The sequence below is a fragment of the Phyllobates terribilis genome, unplaced genomic scaffold (genome assembly GCF_046119375.1).
Source record: "Phyllobates terribilis strain yellow unplaced genomic scaffold, ASM4611937v1 Scaffold_3__8_contigs__length_932513732, whole genome shotgun sequence".
NCBI lineage: Eukaryota > Metazoa > Chordata > Amphibia > Anura > Dendrobatidae > Phyllobates > Phyllobates terribilis.
The window spans coordinates 839,693,239-839,712,256 of NW_027362763.1; positions in this window are offsets into that span (position 1 = coordinate 839,693,239).

The window sequence follows — 19,018 nt, forward strand, 5'->3', positions numbered from 1 at the left end:
CCACCACTTTTCCCAGGGCATTAAAGCTGTCTTGTTAAGCTACTGTGACCTCCACCACTCTTCCAAGGGGCATTAAAACCATCTTGTTAAGCTACTGCAACCTCCACGTCTCTTGCAAGGGGCATTAAAACAGTCTTGTTAAGCTAATGCGACCTCGACCACTTTTCCAAGGGGCATTAAAACCGTCTTGTTAAGCTAATGCGACCTCCACATCTCTTCCAAGGGGCATTTAAACCGTCTTGTTAAGCCACTGCAACCTCCACGTCTCTTCCAAGGGGCATTAAAACCATCTTGTTAAGCTAATGCGACCCCCACCACTTTTCCAAGGGGCATTAAACCCGTCTTGTTAAGCTACTGCGACCTCCACGTCTCTTCCAAGGGGCATTTAAACCATCTTGTTAAGCTACTGCAACCTCCATGTCTCTTACAAGGGGCATTAAAACCATCTTGTTAAGCTACTGTGACCTCCACCACTTTTCCAAGGGGCATTAAAACTGTCTTGTTAAGCTGCTGCGACCTCCACGTCTCTTCCAAGGGGAATTTAAACTGTCTTGTTAAGCTACTGCAACCTCCACGTCTCTTCCAAGGAGCATTAAAACCGTCTTTTTAAGCTAATGTGACCTCCACCACTTTTCCAAGGGGCATTAAAGCTGTCTTGTTAAGCTACTGCGACCTCCACCACTTTTTCAAGGGGCATTAAAGCTCTCTTGTTAAGCTACTGTGACCTCCACCACTCTTCCAAGGGGCATTAAAACCGTCTTGTTAAACCATTCTGACCTCCATGTCTCTTCCAAGGGGCATTAAAGCTGTCTTGTTAAGCTACTGTGACCTCCATCACTCTTCCAAGGGGCATTAAAACCGTCTTGTTAAACCACTCTGACCTCCATGTCTCTTCCAAGGGGCATTAAAACCATCTTGTTAAGCTACTGTGACCTCCACCACTTCTCCAAGGGGCATTAAAACCGTCTTGTTAAGCTACTGTAACCTCCACCACTCTTCCAAGGGGCATTTATATTGTCTTGCTAAGCTACTGCAACCTCCACGTCTCTTCCAACGGGCATTAAAACCGTCTTGTTAAGCTAATGCGACCTCCACCACTTTTCCAAGGGGCTTTAAAACCGTCTTGTTAAGCTACTGCGACCTCAGCTACTGCAACCTCCACGTCTCTTCCAAGGGGCATTACAACCGTCTTGTTAAGCTAATGCGACCTCTACCACTTTTCCAAGGGGCATTAAAACCATCTTGTTAAACTACTGCGACCTCCACGTCTCTTACAAGGGGCATTTAAACCGTCTTGTTAAGCTACTGCAACCTCCACGTCTCTTCCAAGGGGCATTAAAACCGTCTTGTTAAGCTAATGCGACCTCCACCACTTTTCCAAGGGGCATTAAAACCATCTTGTTAAGCTACTGCGACCTCCACGTCTCTAACAAGGGGCATTTAAACCGTCTTGTTAAGCTACTGCAACCTCCAAGTCTCTTCCAAGGGGCATTAAAACCATCTTGTTAAGCTAATGCAACCTCTACCACTTATCCAAGGGGCATTAAAACTGTCTTGTTAAGCTTCTGCGGCCACCATGTCTCTTCCAAGGGGCATTTAAACAGTCTTGTTAAGCTACTGCACCGCCACATCTTTTTCAAGGGGCATTAAAACCGTCTTGTTAAGCTAATGCAACCTCCACCACTTTTCCAAGGGGCATAAAAACCATCTTGTTATGCTACTGCGACCTCCACCACTTTTCCAAGGGGCATTAATGCTGTCTTATTAAGCTACTGCGACCTCCACCACTTTTCCCAGGGCATTAAAGCTGTCTTGTTAAGCTACTGTGACCTCCACCACTCTTCCAAGGGGCATTAAAACCATCTTGTTAAGCTATTGCGACCTCCACCGCTCTTCCAAGGGGGATTAAATCCGTCTTGTTACCCACTCTGACCTCCACATCTCTTCCAAGGGGCATTAAAACCGTCTTGTTAAGCTACTGCGACCTCCACCATTTCTCCAAGGGGCATTAAAACCATCTTGTTAAGTTATTGTAACCTCCACCACTCTTCCAAAGGGCATTTAAATTGTCTTGTTAAGCTACTGCAACCTCCACGTCTCTTGCAAGGGGCATTAAAACCGTCTTGTTAAGCTAATTCGTCCCCCACAACTTTTCCAAGGGGCATTAAAACCGTCTTGTTAAGCTACTGCGACCTCCACGTCTCTTCCAAGGTGCATTTAAACTGTCTTGTTAAGCTACTGTAACCTCCTCGTCAATTCCAAGGGGCAATAAAACCATCTTGTTAAGCTAATGCGACCTCCACCACTTTTCCAACGGGCATTAAAACTGTCTTGTTAAGCTACTGCGACCTCCCCCTTTCTTCCAAGGGGCTTTTAAACCATCTTGTTAAGCTGCTGCAAACTCCACGTCTCTTCCAAGGGGCATTAAATGCGTCTTGTTAAGCTAATGCGACCCCCACCACTTTTCCAAGGGGCATTAAAACCGTCTTGTTAAGCTACTGCGACCTCCACCACTTTTCCAAGGGGCATTTAAACCTTCTTGTTAAGCTACTGCAACCTCCACGTCTCTTCCAAGGGGCATTAAAACCATCTTGTTAAGCTAATGCGACCTCCACCACTCTTCCAAGGGGCATTTAAACCGTCTTGTTAAACCACTCTGACCTCCACGTCTCTTCCAATGGGCATTAAAACCGTCTTGTTAAGCTACTGCGACCTCCACCACTTCTCCAAGGGGCATTAAAACCGTCTTGTTAAGCTACTGTAACCTCCACCACTCTTCCAAGGGGCATTTAAATCTTCTTGTTAAGCTACTGCAACCTCCACGTCTCTTCCAAGGGGCATTAAAACCATCTTGTTAAGCTAAGGCGACCTTCACCACTTTTCCAAGGGGCATTAAAACCATCTTGTTAAGCTAATGCGACCTCCACGTCTCTTTCAATGGCCATTTAAACCATCTTGTTAAGCTACTGCAACCTCCAAGTCTCTTCCAAGGGGCATTAAAACCATCTTGTTAAGCTCATGCAACCTCTACCACTTTTCCAAGGGGCATTAATGCTGTCTTGTTAAGCTACTGCGACCTCCACCACTTTTCCAAGGGGCATTAAAACCGCCTTGTTAAAATACTGCGACCTCCACCACTTCTCCAAGGGGCATTAAAACCGTATTGTTAAGCTACTGTAACCTCCACCACTCTTCCAAGGGGCATTTAAACCTTCTTGTTAAGCTACTGCAACCTCCACGTCTCTTCCAAGGGGCATTATAACCGTCTTGATAAGCCAATGCGAGCTCCACCACTTTTCCAAGGGGCATTAAAGCCGTCTTGTTAAGCTACAGCGACCTCCACGTCTCTTCCAATGGGCATTAAAACCGTCTTATTAAGCAACTGCAACCTCCACGTCTCTTCCAAGGGGCATTAAAACCCTCTTTTTAAGCTAATGCCACCTCCACCACTATTCCAAGGGGCATTAAAACTGTCCTGTTAAGCTACTGCGACCTCCACGTCTCTTCCAAGGGGCATTAAAACCGTCTTGTTAAGCTACTATGACCTCCACCGCTCTTCCAAGGGGCATTAAAACCGTCTTGTTAAACCACTCTGACCTCCACGTCGCTTCCAAGGGGCATTAAAACCGTCTTGTTAAGCTACTGTGACCTCCACCACTTCTCCAAGGGGCATTAAAACCATCTTGTTAAGGTACTGTAACCTCCACCACTTTTCCAAGGTGCATTTAAATTGACTTGTTAAGCTACTGCAACCTCCACGTCTCTTGCAAGGGGCATTAAAACAGTCTTGTTAAGCTAATGCGACCTCCACCACTTTTCCAAGGGGCATTAAAACCGTCTTGTTAAGCTAATGCGACCTCCACATCTCTTCCAAGGGGCATTTAAACCGTCTTGTTAAGCCACTGCAACCTCCACGTCTCTTCCAAGGGGCATTAAAACCATCTTGTTAAGCTAATGCGACCTCCACCACTTTTCCAAGGTGCATTAAAACCATCTTGTTAAGCTACTGCGACCTCCACCACTCTTCCAAGGGGCATTTAATCTGTCTTGTTAAGCTACTGCAACCTCCACGTCTCTTCCAAGGGGCATTAAAACCGTCTTGTTAAGCTAATGCGACCCCCACCACTTTTCCAAGGGGCATTAAAACCGTCTTGTTAAGCTACTGCCACCTCCACGTCTCTTCCAAGGATGCATTTAAACCATCTTGTTAAGCTACTGCAACCTCCATGTCTCTTACAAGGGGCATTAAAACCATCTTGTTAAGCTACTGTGACCTCCACCACTTTTCCAAGGGGCATTAAAACAGTCTTGTTAAGCTGCTGCGACCTCCATGTCTCTTCCAAGGGGCATTTAAACTGTCTTGTTAAGCTACTGCAACCTCCACATCTCTTCCAAGGAGCATTAAAACCGTCTTGTTAAGCTAATGTGACCTCCACCACTTTTCCAAGGGGCATTAAAGCTGTCTTGTTAAGCTACTGCGACCGCCACCACTTTTCCAAGGGGCATTAAAGCTCTCTTGTTAAGCTACTGTGACCTCCACCACTCTTCCAAGGGGCATTAAAACCGTCTTGTTAAACCACTCTGACCTCTATGTCTCTTCCAAAGGGGCATTAAAGCTGTCTTGTTAAGCTACTGTGACCTCCACCACTCTTCCAAGGGGCATTAAAACCGTCTTGTTAAACCACTCTGACCTCCATGTCTCTTCCAAGGGGCATTAAAACCATCTTGTTAAGCTACTGTGACCTCCACCACTTCTCCAAGGGGCATTAAAACCGTCTTGTTAAGCTACTGTAACCTCCACCACTCTTCCAAGGGGCATTTATATTGTCTTGCTAAGCTACTGCAACCTCCACGTCTCTTCCAACGGGCATTAAAACCGTCTTGTTAAGCTAATGCGACCTCCACCACTTTTCCAAGGGGCTTTAAAACCGTCTTGTTAAGCTACTGCGACCTCAGCTACTGCAACCTCCACGTCTCTTCCAAGGGGCATTAAAACCGTCTTGTTAAGCTAATGCGACCTCCACCACTTTTCCAAGGGGCATTAAAACCATCTTGTTAAGCTACTGTCACGGGTGTGTCGCCACGAAGATCGTCACGATTACACAGCCTGACTTCTCGCAGCTGACTTTTTGGTGCTTTGTGTTTTTCGGCAGTGAGGGAGTTAATTCTCTCTCTCTCTGTGCTAGACGAGGTCCAGCCTCGCCCAGCTGCAATCAATGCTGCTGTAGTGAGACTCCTTCAAATGCCTGCTGGTCTGTTAGGGAAGTGTCGGTGAAAGCATTTCATGCAGACTAACAGAGCGGATCGTGGTATTTGGAGTTTCAGAGATAAGTGTATTCGGAGAGTTTTTTCCCTTCCTCGCTTTATCATTTATCTCCTTTCCCGTTGGTGTTCCCTCTGTTGTAGTTGTGTAGTTTTTGTATGCAAGGTGGTTTTGGTTTTTCCCTTGTACTGTCTCGTTCGTCTAAGTACTGTGTGTGGGCATATTATTACTTGTCCCCTTTTGTTTGGGGGGTGTCCATCCCGTCCCTTGCAGAGTGAAGAGTCGTCGGAAAACTGTTGATCCCAGGTTGTGTGGTGGACGGCAATCTGGGAGTAGGTATTTCGTCCCTAGGTTCGTCTCAGATTCTCATACCGGCGGAGGTGGTGGTGGGTACGAGAACTGAGAGGATATCTGTTCTTCTGGATAGTGGGGTCGGGGCTAATCTGGTTGATGCTCGGTTTGCCCGGGTTCAAGGTATGCGATTGAGTTGGCTAAACCCATCCCCATATTCTCGATCGATGCCAGGCCTCTCGGTCAGGGAAGTTTTTTGCAAGCTGTGCATGACGTAAAACTTCAAGTGGGGGCGATACATAAAGAACTGTTGTCTTGCTACGTGTTGGAGGGTCTTCCCACTCCTATAGTGTTGGGCCTTCCTTGGTTAACTAAGCATAACCCGGTTATTAATTGGCAAACCAGAGAGATAAGCCAATTGAGTAAATTCTGTAATAAAAACTGCATGAACACGGTCATCGGTGCGGTTACTCCTTGGGTCTTACCTCCATTTCTGGCGGACTTTGAGGATGTATTCTCGGAGAAAGGGTGTCAGGAACTACCTCCTCATCGCGAGTATGACTGTTCTGTAAAACTGCTCCCTGAGGCCAAGTTACCTAAAGCTAGGTTGTATAACCTTTCTGGTCCTGAGAGGCAGGCCATGAAGGATTATATTTCAGAAAGTCTGGCTAAGGGGCATATTAGACCTTCATCTTCACCGGTGGCTGCAGGGTTCTTCTTTGTTAAGAAGAAAGATGGAGGCCTACGCCCTTGCCTGGATTTCTGTGAACTTAATTGGATTACGGTCCGAGATCCGTATCCGCTCCCACTTATTCCCGATCTCTTTAATCAGATCGTGGGCGCCAAATGGTTCTCTAAGTTGGATCTCAGGGGGGCGTACAATCTGATTAGGATGAAAGAGGGGGATGAGTGGAAGACGGCATTTAACACTCCGGAGGGGCATTATGAGAACCTTGTCATGCCATTCGGTCTGACTAATGCCCCGGCGGTGTTCCAACACTTTGTTAATGACATTTTTCGCCGCCTGGTGGGACAGTTTGTTGTCATATATCTGGATGATATCTTAATTTACTCGCCGGATCTGGTGTCTCATCAGGAGCACGTTAGGCAGGTGTTACAGATCTTGCGGGATAATAAACTGTATGCCAAATGGGAAAAGTGTGTGTTCGCCGTACAGGAACTCCAGTTTTTAGGCTTCCTGGTTTCAGCGTCCGGTTTTCGTATGGACCCTGGGAAAGTGCGGGCAGTTCTTGAGTGGGATCGGCCAGAGAATCTTAAGGCACTACAACGTTTCCTGGGGTTTGCTAATTATTACCGGAAGTTCATTCGTAATTTCTCGTCCATGGTTAAGCCTCTCACAGACATGACTAAAAAGGGGACGGATTTTTCTAGGTGGTCTGACAAGGCTTGTCAAGCATTCTCCTCCTTGAAAAAATGTTTTGCCTCGGCACCCATACTCATTCAACCGGATGCGTCACAGCCATTCATTGTAGAGGTAGACGCTTCCGAGGTAGGGGTGGGAGCAGTATTGTCACAAGGTTCGTCCCCTGGTAAGTGGCATCCGTGCGCCTTTTTCTCTAAAAAATTGTCGTCCGCTGAAAGGAATTACGATGTCGGCAATAGGGAACTCTTGGCCATTAAGTTAGCTTTTGAGGAGTGGCGCATTTTTTGGAGGGGGCAGTCCATCCGGTCACCGTCATCACCGATCACAAGAACCTGCTATATCTGGAGTCCGCGAAACGTCTGAATCCCAGACAAGCTAGGTGGTCATTGTTTTTTACCAGGTTTAATTTTGTCGTTACATATCGTCCTGGGTCAAAAAATGTAAAGGCGGATGCCTTATCTCGTAGTTTCCCTGGGGCCGGGAATACGGACGACCCGATTCCTATCCTTCAGGAGGGGGTGGTAGTTTCGGCAGTATGCTCTGAGCTGGAAGAGGAGGTATTGGAGGCTCAGGGGGACGCCCCTGTTGGACCCCCGGGGAGACTGTTTGTTCCAGATCAGTTGCGACAAAAGGTGATCGAGGCACACCATAACTCAGTTTTTGCAGGACACCCGGGGAGTAGAGCAACTGTGGATCTCCTCTCGCGTCGGTTTTGGTGGCCTAACTTACATAAGGAGGTGGTAACTTTTGTCGCGTCCTGTGGGGTTTGTGCGCGCTCTAAGACCTCACATACCCGTCCGTCTGGGGCCCTCTTACCTTTGAAGATCCCGGAGCGTCCTTGGACTCATCTGTCTATGGACTTTATTACGGACCTCCCTCCGTCTTCGGGTAAAACGGTCATACTCGTTGTAGTGGACAGGTTCAGCAAGATGGCACATTTTATCGCTCTTCCGGCTCTCCCTAATGCTAAAACTCTTGCGCAGGTGTTCATTGGGGAGATTGTGAGGCTTCACGGGGTACCCTCCGAGGTGGAGTCTGATCGGGGGTCTCAGTTTGTGTCCAAGTTCTGGAAGGCGTTTTGTGCACGGCGGGGTATGCATTTGTCGTTCTCATCGGCTTTTCATCCTCAGACCAATGGTCAGACGGAACGTATGAACCAGAGCTTGGAGACATATCTCCGGTGTTTTGTGTCAGAGAACCAGGAGGACTGGGCTTCTTTCTTACCTCTGGCAGAGTTTGCTCTTAATAATAGGCGGAGCGAGTCCACTGGTAAGTCCCCGTTTTTTGGGGCATATGGTTTTCACCCCCAGTTTTGTACTTTCAGTAGGGGGGGCTCTTCGGGGGTTCCTGAGGAGGAATGATTTTCCTCATCACTCGCTTCAGTATGGAGAGGGGTGCTGAAGAATCTGAATACTATGGGGAACTGATACAGACGTATGGCTGATAGGAGGAGAGTGTCTGGTCCGGACCTAAGTGTGAACGATCGGGTATGGTTGTCTACCAGGAATATAAAACTTAAGGTTCCCTCCTGAAAACTGGGTCCCAGGTTCATCGGGCCATACAGAATCAGTTCTATTATTAATCCGGTGGCATTCCGTCTTGATCTCCCCCCTACGTTTAAAATTCACAACGTGTTCCACAGATCGTTGCTTAAGAGGTATGTGGCGCCGGTGGTACCGTCACCTTTACCTCCCCCTCCAGTGGTGGTCAAGGGTAACTTGGAGTTCCAGGTATCGAGGGTCATCGATTCACGCTTTAATCGCCGGTCCCTTCAGTACCTGGTTCATTGGAAAGGGTATGGTCCTGAGGAGAGGATGTGGGTTCCTGCGTCGGATATTAACGCAGACCGATTAGTTCGGGCCTTCCACACGACTCACCCGGATAAACCTGGCCCTGAGGGTCCGGAGGCCCCTCGTAGAAGGGGGGGTACTGTCACGGGTGTGTCGCCACGAAGATCGTCACGATTACACAGCCTGACTTCTCGCAGCTGACTTTTTGGTGCTTTGTGTTTTTCGGCAGTGAGGGAGTTAATTCTCTCTCTCTCTGTGCTAGACGAGGTCCAGCCTCGCCCAGCTGCAATCAATGCTGCTGTAGTGAGACTCCTTCAAATGCCTGCTGGTCTGTTAGGGAAGTGTCGGTGAAAGCATTTCATGCAGACTAACAGAGCGGATCGTGGTATTTGGAGTTTCAGAGATAAGTGTATTCGGAGAGTTTTTTCCCTTCCTCGCTTTATCATTTATCTCCTTTCCCGTTGGTGTTCCCTCTGTTGTAGTTGTGTAGTTTTTGTATGCAAGGTGGTTTTGGTTTTTCCCTTGTACTGTCTCGTTCGTCTAAGTACTGTGTGTGGGCATATTATTACTTGTCCCCTTTTGTTGTGATCGGCGTCCTTCTCAGGACTAGATTACTTAGGTGCAGGGATCCTCAGGAGGTAGGGGTTACGCTGGTGGCCTGGACCTCTGTACCTTTAACAGTACCTCCAGGTTGAGGGATTAGTCAGGGCCCCAGCTTAGGGTCAGCTTAGGCCCCCTACCTCCAGTATACAGAGACAGCGTGACAGCTACTGCGACCTCCACGTCTCTTACAAGGGGCATTTAAACCGTCTTGTTAAGCTACTGCAACCTTCATGTCTCTTCCAAGGGGCATTAAAACCGTCTTGTTAAGCTAATGCGACCTCCACCACTTTTCCAAGGGGCATTAAAACCATCTTATTAAGCTACTGCGACCTCCATGTCTCTTACAAGGGGCATTTAAACCGTCTTGTTAAGCTACTGCAACCTCCAAGTCTCTTCTAAGGGGCATTAAAACCATCTTGTTAAGCTAATGCAACCTCTACCACTTATCCAAGGGGCATTAAAACTGTCTTGTTAAGCTTCTGCGGCCACCATGTCTCTTCCAAGGGGCATTTAAACAGTCTTGTTAAGCTACTGCAACCGCCACAACTTTTTCAAGGGGCATTAAAACCGTCTTGTTAAGCTAGTGCGACCTCCACCACTTTTCCAAGGGGCATAAAAACCATCTTGTTATGCTACTGCGACCTCCACCACTTTTCCAAGGGGCATTAATGCTGTTTTGTTAAGCTACTGCGACCTCCACCACTTTTCCCAGGGCATTAAAGCTGTCTTGTTAAGCTACTGTGACCTCCACCACTCTTCCAAGGGGCATTAAAACCATCTTGTTAAGCTACTGCAACCTCCACGTCTCTTGCAAGGGGCATTAAAACAGTCTTGTTAAGCTAATGCGACCTCCACATCTCTTCTAAGGGGCATTTAAACCGTCTTGTTAAGCCACTGCAACCTCCACGTCTCTTCCAAGGGGCATTAAAACCATCTTGTTAAGCTAATGCGACCCCCACCACTTTTCCAAGGGGCATTAAAACCGTCTTGTTAAGCTACTGCGACCTCCACGTCTCTTCCAAGGGGCATTTAAACCATCTTGTTAAGCTACTGCAACCTCCATGTCTCTTACAAGGGGCATTAAAACCATCTTGTTAAGCTACTGTGACCTCCAACACTTTTCCAAGGGGCATTAAAACCGTCTTGTTAAGCTGCTGCGACCTCCACGTCTCTTCCAAGGGGAATTTAAACTGTCTTGTTAAGCTACTGCAACCTCCACGTCTCCTCCAAGGAGCATTAAAACCATCTTGTTAAGCTAATGTGACCTCCACCACTTATCCAAGGGGCATTAAAACTGTCTTCTTAAGCTTCTGCGGCCACCATGTCTCTTCCAAGGGGCATTTAAACAGTCTTGTTAAGCTACTGCAACCGCCACAACTTTTTCAAGGGGCATTAAAACCGTCTTGTTAAGCTAGTGCGACCTTCACCACTTTTCCAAGGGGCATAAAAACCATCTTGTTATGCTACTGCGACCTCCACCACTTTTCCAAGGGGCATTAATGCTGTTTTGTTAAGCTACTGCGACTCCACCACTTTTCCCAGGGCATTAAAGCTGTCTTGTTAAGCTACTGTGACCTCCACCACTCTTCCAAGGGGCATTAAAACCATCTTGTTAAGCTACTGCAACCTCCACGTCTCTTGCAAGGGGCATTAAAACAGTCTTGTTAAGCTAATGCGACCTCGACCACTTTTCCAAGGGGCATTAAAACCATCTTGTTAAGCTAATGCGACCTCCACATCTCTTCTAAGGGGCATTTAAACCGTCTTGTTAAGCCACTGCAACCTCCACGTCTCTTCCAAGGGGCATTAAAACCATCTTGTTAAGCTAATGCGACCCCCACCACTTTTCCAAGGGGCATTAAAACCGTCTTGTTAAGCTACTGCGACCTCCACGTCTCTTCCAAGGGGCATTTAAACCATCTTGTTAAGCTACTGCAACCTCCATGTCTCTTACAAGGGGCATTAAAACCATCTTGTTAAGCTACTGTGACCTCCACCACTTTTCCAAGGGGCATTAAAACCGTCTTGTTAAGCTGCTGCGACCTCCACGTCTCTTCCAAGGGGAATTTAAACTGTCTTGTTAAGCTACTGCAACCTCCACGTCTCTTCCAAGGAGCATTAAAACCGTCTTGTTAAGCTAATGTGACCTCCACCACTTTTCCAAGGGGCAATAAAGCTGTCTTGTTAAGCTACTGCGACCTCCACCACTTTTCCAAGGGGCATTAAAGCTCTCTTGTTAAGCTAATGTGACCTCCACCACTCTTCCAAGGGGCATTAAAACCGTCTTGTTAAACCATTCTGACCTCCATGTCTCTTCCAAGGGGCATTAAAGCTGTCTTGTTAAGCTACTGTGACCTCCATCACTCTTCCAAGGGGCATTAAAACCGTCTTGTTAAACCACTCTGACCTCCATGTCTCTTCCAAGGGGCATTAAAACCGTCTTGTTAAGCTACTGTGACCTCCACCACTTCTCCAAGGGGCATTAAAACCGTCTTGTTAAGCTACTGTAACCTCCACCACTCTTCCAAGGGGCATTTATATTGTCTTGCTAAGCTACTGCAACCTCCACGTCTCTTCCAAGGGGCATTAAAACCGTCTTGTTAAGCTAATGCGACCTCCACCACTTTTCCAAGGGGCATTAAAACCATCTTGTTAAGCTACTGCGACCTCCACGTCTCTTACAAGGGGCATTTAAACCGTCTAGTTAAGCTACTGCAACTTCCACGTCTCTTCCAAGGGGCATTAAAACGGTCTTGTTAAGCTAATGCGACCTCCACCACTTTTCCAAGGGGCATTAAAACCATCTTGTTAAGCTACTGCGACCTCCTCGTCTCTTACAAGGGGCATTTAAACCGTCTTGTTAAGCTACTGCAACCTCCAAGTCTCTTCCAAGGGGCATTAAAACCATCTTGTTAAGCTAATGCAACCTCTACCACTTTTCCAAGGGGCATTAATGCTGTCTTGTTAAGCTACTGCGACCTCCACCACTTTTCCAAGGGGCATTAAAACCGTCTTATTAAACTACTGCGACCTCCACCACTTCTCCAAGGGGCATTAAAACCGTCTTGTTAAGCTAATGCGACCTCCACCACTTTTCCAAGGGGCATAAAAACCATCTTGTTATGCTACTGCGACCTCCACCACTTTTCCAAGGGGCATTAATGCTGTCTTGTTAAGCTACTGCGACCTCCACCACTTTTCCCAGGGCATTAAAGCTGTCTTGTTAAGCTACTGTGACCTCCACCACTCTTCCAAGGGGCATTAAAACCATCTTGTTAAGCTATTGCGACCTCCACCGCTCTTCCAAGGGGGATTAAATCCGTCTTGTTACCCACTCTGACCTCCACATCTCTTCCAAGGGGCATTAAAACCGTCTTGTTAAGCTACTGCGACCTCCACCATTTCTCCAAGGGGCATTAAAACCATCTTGTTAAGTTATTGTAACCCCCACCACTCTTCCAAGGGGCATTTAAATTGTCTTGTTAAGCTACTGCAACCTCCACGTCTCTTCCAAGGGGCATTAAAACCGTCTTGTTAAGCTAATTCGACCCCCACAACTTTTCCAAGGGGCATTAAAACCGTCTTGTTAAGCTACTGCAACCTCCACGTCTCTTCCAAGGGGCATTAAATGCGTCTTGTTAAGCTAATGCGACCCCCACCACTTTTCCAAGGGGCATTAAAACCGTCTTGTTAAGCTACTGCGACCTCCACCACTTTTACAAGGGGCATTTAAACCTTCTTGTTAAGCTACTGCAACCTCCACGTCTCTTCCAAGGGGCATTAAAACCATCTTGTTAAGCTAATGCGACCTTCACCACTTTTCCAAGGGGCATTAAAACCGTCTTGTTAAGCTACTGCGACCTCCACCACTCTTCCAAGGGGCATTTAAACCGTCTTGTTAAACCACTCTGACCTCCACGTCTCTTCCAATGGGCATTAAAACCGTCTTGTTAAGCTACTGCGACCTCCACCACTTCTCCAAGGGGCATTAAAACCGTCTTGTTAAGCTACTGTAACCTCCACCACTCCTCCAAGGGGCATTTAAACCTTCTTGTTAAGCTACTGCAACCTCCACGTCTCTTCCAAGGGGCATTAAAACCATCTTGTTAAGCTAATGCGACCTTCACCACTTTTCCAAGGGGCATTAAAACCGTCTTGTTAAGCTACTGCGACCTCCACGTCTCTTCCAATGGCCATTTAAACCATCTTGTTAAGCTACTGCAACCTCCAAGTCTCTTCCAAGGGGCATTAAAACCATCTTGTTAAGCTAATGCAACCTCTACCACTTTTCCAAGGGGCATTAATGCTGTCTTGTTAAGCTACTGCGACCTCCACCACTTTTCCAAGGGGCATTAAAACCGTCTTATTAAACTACTGCGACCTCCACCACTTCTCCAAGGGGCATTAAAACCGTCTTGTTAAGCTACTGTAACCTCCACCACTCTTCCAAGGTGCATTTAAACCTTCTTGTTAAGCTACTGAAACGTCCACGTCTCTTCCAAGGGGCATTAAAACCGTCTTGATAAGCCAATGCGAGCTCCACCACTTTTCCAAGGGGCATTAAAGCCGTGTTGTTAAGCTACAGCGACCTCCACGTCTCTTCCAATTGGCATTTAAACCGTCTTGTTAAGCTACTGCAACCTCCACGTCTCTTCCAAGGGGCATTAAAACCCTCTTTTTAAGCTAATGCCACCTCCACCACTTTTCCAAGGGGCATTAAAACTGTCCTGTTAAGCTACTGCGACCTCCACGTCTCTTCCAAGGGGCATTAAAACCGTCTTGTTAAGCTACTACGACCTCCACGGCTCTTCCAAGGGGCATTAAAACCGTCTTGTTAAACCACTCTGACCTCCACGTCTCTTCCAAGGGGCATTAAAACTGTCTTGTTAAGCTACTGTGACCTCCACCACTTCTCCAAGGGGCATTAAAACTGTCTTGTTAAGGTACTGTAACCTCCACCACTTTTCCAAGGTGCATTTAAATTGACTTGTTAAGCTACTGCAACCTCCACGTCTCTTGCAAGAGGCATTAAAACAGTCTTGTTAAGCTAATGCGACCTCCACCACTTTTCCAAGGGGCATTAAAACCATCTTCTTTAGCTAATGCGACCTCCACATCTCTTCCAAGGGGCATTTAAACCGTCTTGTTAAGACACTGCAACCTCCACGTCTCTTCCAAGGGGCATTAAAACCATCTTGTTAAGCTAATGCGACCTCCACCACTTTTCCAAGGTGCATTAAAACCATCTTGTTAAGCTACTGTGACCTCCACCACTCTTCCAAGGGGCATTTAATCTGTCTTGTTAAGCTACTGCAACCTACACGTCTCTTCCAAGGGGCATTAAAACCGTCTTGTTAAGCTGATGCGACCCCCACCACTTTTCCAAGGGGCATTAAAACTGTCTTGTTAAGCTACTGCGACCTACACGTTTCTTCCAAGGGGCTTTTAAACCATCTTCTTAAGCTGCTGCAACCTCCACGTCTCTTCCAAGGGGCATTAAATGAGTCTTGTTAAGCTAATGCGACCCCCACCACTTTTCCAAGGGGCATTAAAACCGTCTTGTTAAGCTACTGCGACCTCCACCACTTTTCCAAGGGGCATTAGTGCTGTCTAGTTAAGCTACTGTGACCTCCACCCCTCTTCCAACGGGCATTAAAACCGTCTTGTTAAACCACTCTGACCTCCACGTCTCTTCCAATGGGCATTAAAACCGTCTTGTTAAGCTTCTGCGACCTCCACCACTTCTCCAAGGGGCATTAAAACCGTCTTTTTAAGCTACTGTAACCTCCACCACTCTTCCAAGGGGTATTTAAACCTTCTTGTTAAGCTACTGCAACCTCCACGTCTCTTCCAAGGGGCATTAAAACCATCTTGTTAAGCTAATGCGACCTTCACCACTTTTCCAAGGGGCATTAAAACCGTCTTGTTAAGCTACTGCGACCTCCACGTCTCTTCCAATGGCCATTTAAACCATCTTGTTAAGCTACTACAACCTCCAAGTCTCTTCCAAGGGGCATTAAAACCATCTTGTTAAGCTAATGCAACCTCTACCACTTTTCCAAGGGGCATTAATGCTGTCTTGTTAAGCTACTGCGACCTCCACCACTTTTCCAAGGGGCATTAAAACCGTCTTGTTAAACTAGTACGACCTCCACCACTTCTCCAAGGGGCATTAAAACCGTCTTGTTAAGCTACTGTAACCTCCACCACTCTTCCAAGGGGCATTTAAACCTTCTTGTTAAGCTACTGCAACGTCCACGTCTCTTCCAAGGGGCATTAAAACCGTCTTGATAAGCCAATGCGAGCTCCACCACTTTTCCAAGGGGCATTAAAACCGTCTTCTTAAGCTAATGCGACCTCCACATCTCTTCCAAGGGGCATTTAAACCGTCTTGTTAAGACACTGCAACCTCCACGTCTCTTCCAAGGGGCATTAAAACCGTCTTCTTAAGCTAATGCGACCTCCACATCTCTTCCAAGGGGCATTTAAACCGTCTTGTTAAGACACTGCAACCTCCACGTCTCTTCCAAGGGGCATTAAAACCATCTTGTTAAGCTACTGCGACCTCCACCACTCTTCCAAGGGGCATTTAATCTGTCTTGTTAAGCTACTGCAACCTCCACGTCTCTTCCAAGGGGCATTAAAACCGTCTTGTTAAGCTGATGCGACCCCCACCACTTTTCCAAGGGGCATTAAAACTGTCTTGTTAAGCTACTGCGACCTCCACGTTTCTTCCAAGGGGCTTTTAAACCATCTTGTTAAGCTGCTGCAACCTCCACGTCTCTTCCAAGGGGCATTAAATGAGTCTTGTTAAGCTAATGTGACCCCCACCACTTTTCCAAGGGGCATTAAAACTGTCTTGTTAAGCTACTGCGACCTCCACCACTTTTCCAAGGGGCATTAGTGCTGTCTAGTTAAGCTACTGTGACCTCCACCCCTCTTCCAATGTGCATTAAAACCGTCTTGTTAAGCTACTGCGACCTCCACCACTTCTCCAAGGGGCATTAAAACCGTCTTGTTAAGCTACTGTAACCTCCACCACTCTTCCAAGGGGCATTTAAACCTTCTTGTTAAGCTACTGCAACCTCCACGTCTCTTCCAAGGGGCATTAAAACCATCTTGTTAAGCTAATGCGACCTTCACCACTTTTCCAAGGGGCATTAAAACCGTCTTGTTAAGCTACTGCGACCTCCACGTCTCTTCCAATGGCCATTTAAACCATCTTGTTAAGCTACTACAACCTCCAAGTCTCTTCCAAGGGGCATTAAAACCATCTTGTTAAGCTAATGCAACCTCTACCACTTTTCCAAGGGGCATTAATGCTGTCTTGTTAAGCTACTGCGACCTCCACCACTTTTCCAAGGGGCATTAAAACCGTCTTGTTAAACTACTGCGACCTCCACCACTTCTCCAAGGGGCATTAAAACCGTCTTGTTAAGCTACTGTAACCTCCACCACTCTTCCAAGGGGCATTTAAACCTTCTTGTTGTAACGGGTCTGGGAGGCGGAACCTCTGAGCTACTATACAAGGGGGCGGCCCTTGTAAGGGAGCGGGTGGCAGTCTCTGGATGAACGGACAGGGAGATACGGCAAGTGATCAGGGCAGTCTCTGGGTAAAGGGTAGGTACGACCTGTGATGGCAGAGCCTCCGGGTAGGCTAGCAGGCAGATGGTAGATGTGTGCTCCCAGGTGAGCAAGCGAGAGTCTCTGGAATAGTAGGTGGTCACGGCACGTGACGGCGGAACCTCCGGGCTGGCAAGCAGGCAGGTAACGGAGAAGCGCTCCCAGGTGAGCGGACAAGAGTCTGAAGTAGCTGATGGTCACAGCACGTGACAACGGAGCCTCCGGGCAGGCAAGCAGGCAGGTAACGGAGAAGCGCTCCCAGGTGAGCGGGCAAGAGTCTGGAATAGCTGGTGGTCACAGCACGTGACAACGGAGCCTCCGGGCTGGCAAGCAGGCAGGTAACGGAGAAGCGCTCCCAGGTGAGCGGGCAAGCTGGTCCATAGACAGACTGACCGGAGTTGTAAGGCAGACCGTCGGACCTCAGGAAAGCAGGCAGGTAGCTGATGTGCGCTCCCAGGTGAGCGGGCAGGCTGGTCCTTTAGACAGACTGACAGGAGTAGTAAGGCAGACTGTCGGACCTCAGACTGGCAGACAGGTAACAAGTATTCAGGCAGGAATCAGGCAGGTAACTGGCAGGAAACTGGCAGGTAACTGGCAGCGGGACCTGAGGGCTGAAGCACAGGTGAGACACAGGTGCAAACAACATTGCTCGGGCACCTCCATTTTGGAGGAGGTGCCTTATATATGATGAAGTCCTCCGGCCATTGGCCGGGGACTCCTTAGGACGGCGCGCGCGGCCCCTTTAAGAGGAGGGGAGCGCGCGCGCGCGCGCCCTAAGCACAGGGGCCGGGAAGGAGCGCGCGCTGAGAGCAGAGCGGGAGGAGGACGCCGGGAAGGAGCGCGCGCTGACAGCAGAGCGGGGAGAGGACGCCGGGCACGGAGCAGAGCGGTGAGGGGAGCAGCGTCCCTGCCTAGCAGAGGGCAGGGACGCCAGCGCTACAGTACCCCCCCCTTTAGGCCCCCCCTTTTTTAGGCCAGACAGAAATTTAGCTAGGATGAGAGGGGCATGGATGTTCTCCCGGGGCTCCCACGTTCTCTCCTCAGGACCAAACCCCTTCCAATCTACCAGAAAAAAGGTCTTTCCTCTTACCCTTTTGGTGGCAAGAATGTTCTCTACCTCAAACTCGTCCTCAGCAGAAACCGGAGCAGGAGGCGTACCTGTAGACTTGGAAAAAGAGTTAAGTACCACAGGTTTGAGGAGAGATACATGGAAGGAGTTAGGGATCCGTAAGTTGGCCGGGAGTTTCAATTTATAGGCCACCGGGTTGATCTGACTGATGACCTCCAGTGGGCCGATGAACCGAGGCCCTAACTTATAGGAAGGGATCTTGAGCCGGACATATTTGGACGAGAGCCAGACTTTATCCCCAGGACGGAATTAAGGAGGGTCCAGACGTTTTTTGTCAGCGTGTCTTTTCATACGCTCGGAAGACTGAAGGAGTGCGGATCGGGTACTCTCCCAAATGGAGGAAAATTTGCTAACGAGAGATTCCGCAGCCGGGTTGTCCACCGAGGTGGAGACAGGAAAAGGAATCCGAGGATGCTGACCAAAGACTACAAAAAACGGGGATTTGGAGGAGGATTCGCTCTCGTGATTATTGTAAGAGAACTCGGCCCATGGTAGGAGATCCACCCAGTCAGAATGGTGGGCATTAACGAAGTGCCGGAGGTAACTGGTCAGGTTCTGATTGATCCGCTCCACTTGACCATTGGACTGTGGGTGGTAAGCGGAAGAGAAGTCCAGGGTGACGTCTAGTAGTTTACAAGTGGCTCTCCAGAAGCATGAGGTGAACTGTACCCCACGATCCGACACGATGTGGAGGGGCAGGCCATGAAGACGGAAGATGTGACGAATAAAGTCTCTAGCTAGCTCGGGTGCAGACGGGAGGCCTGGCAGGGGAACGAAATGAGCCATCTTGGAGAAGCGGTCAGCGACCACCCAAATGACCGTACAACCGGCAGAGAGTGGGAGGTCAGTTATGAAGTCCATTGCAATATGCTGCCAGGGGGCAGCAGGTACTGGGAGCGGAAGGAGGCGACCGGCTGGCAGATGTCTCGGAACCT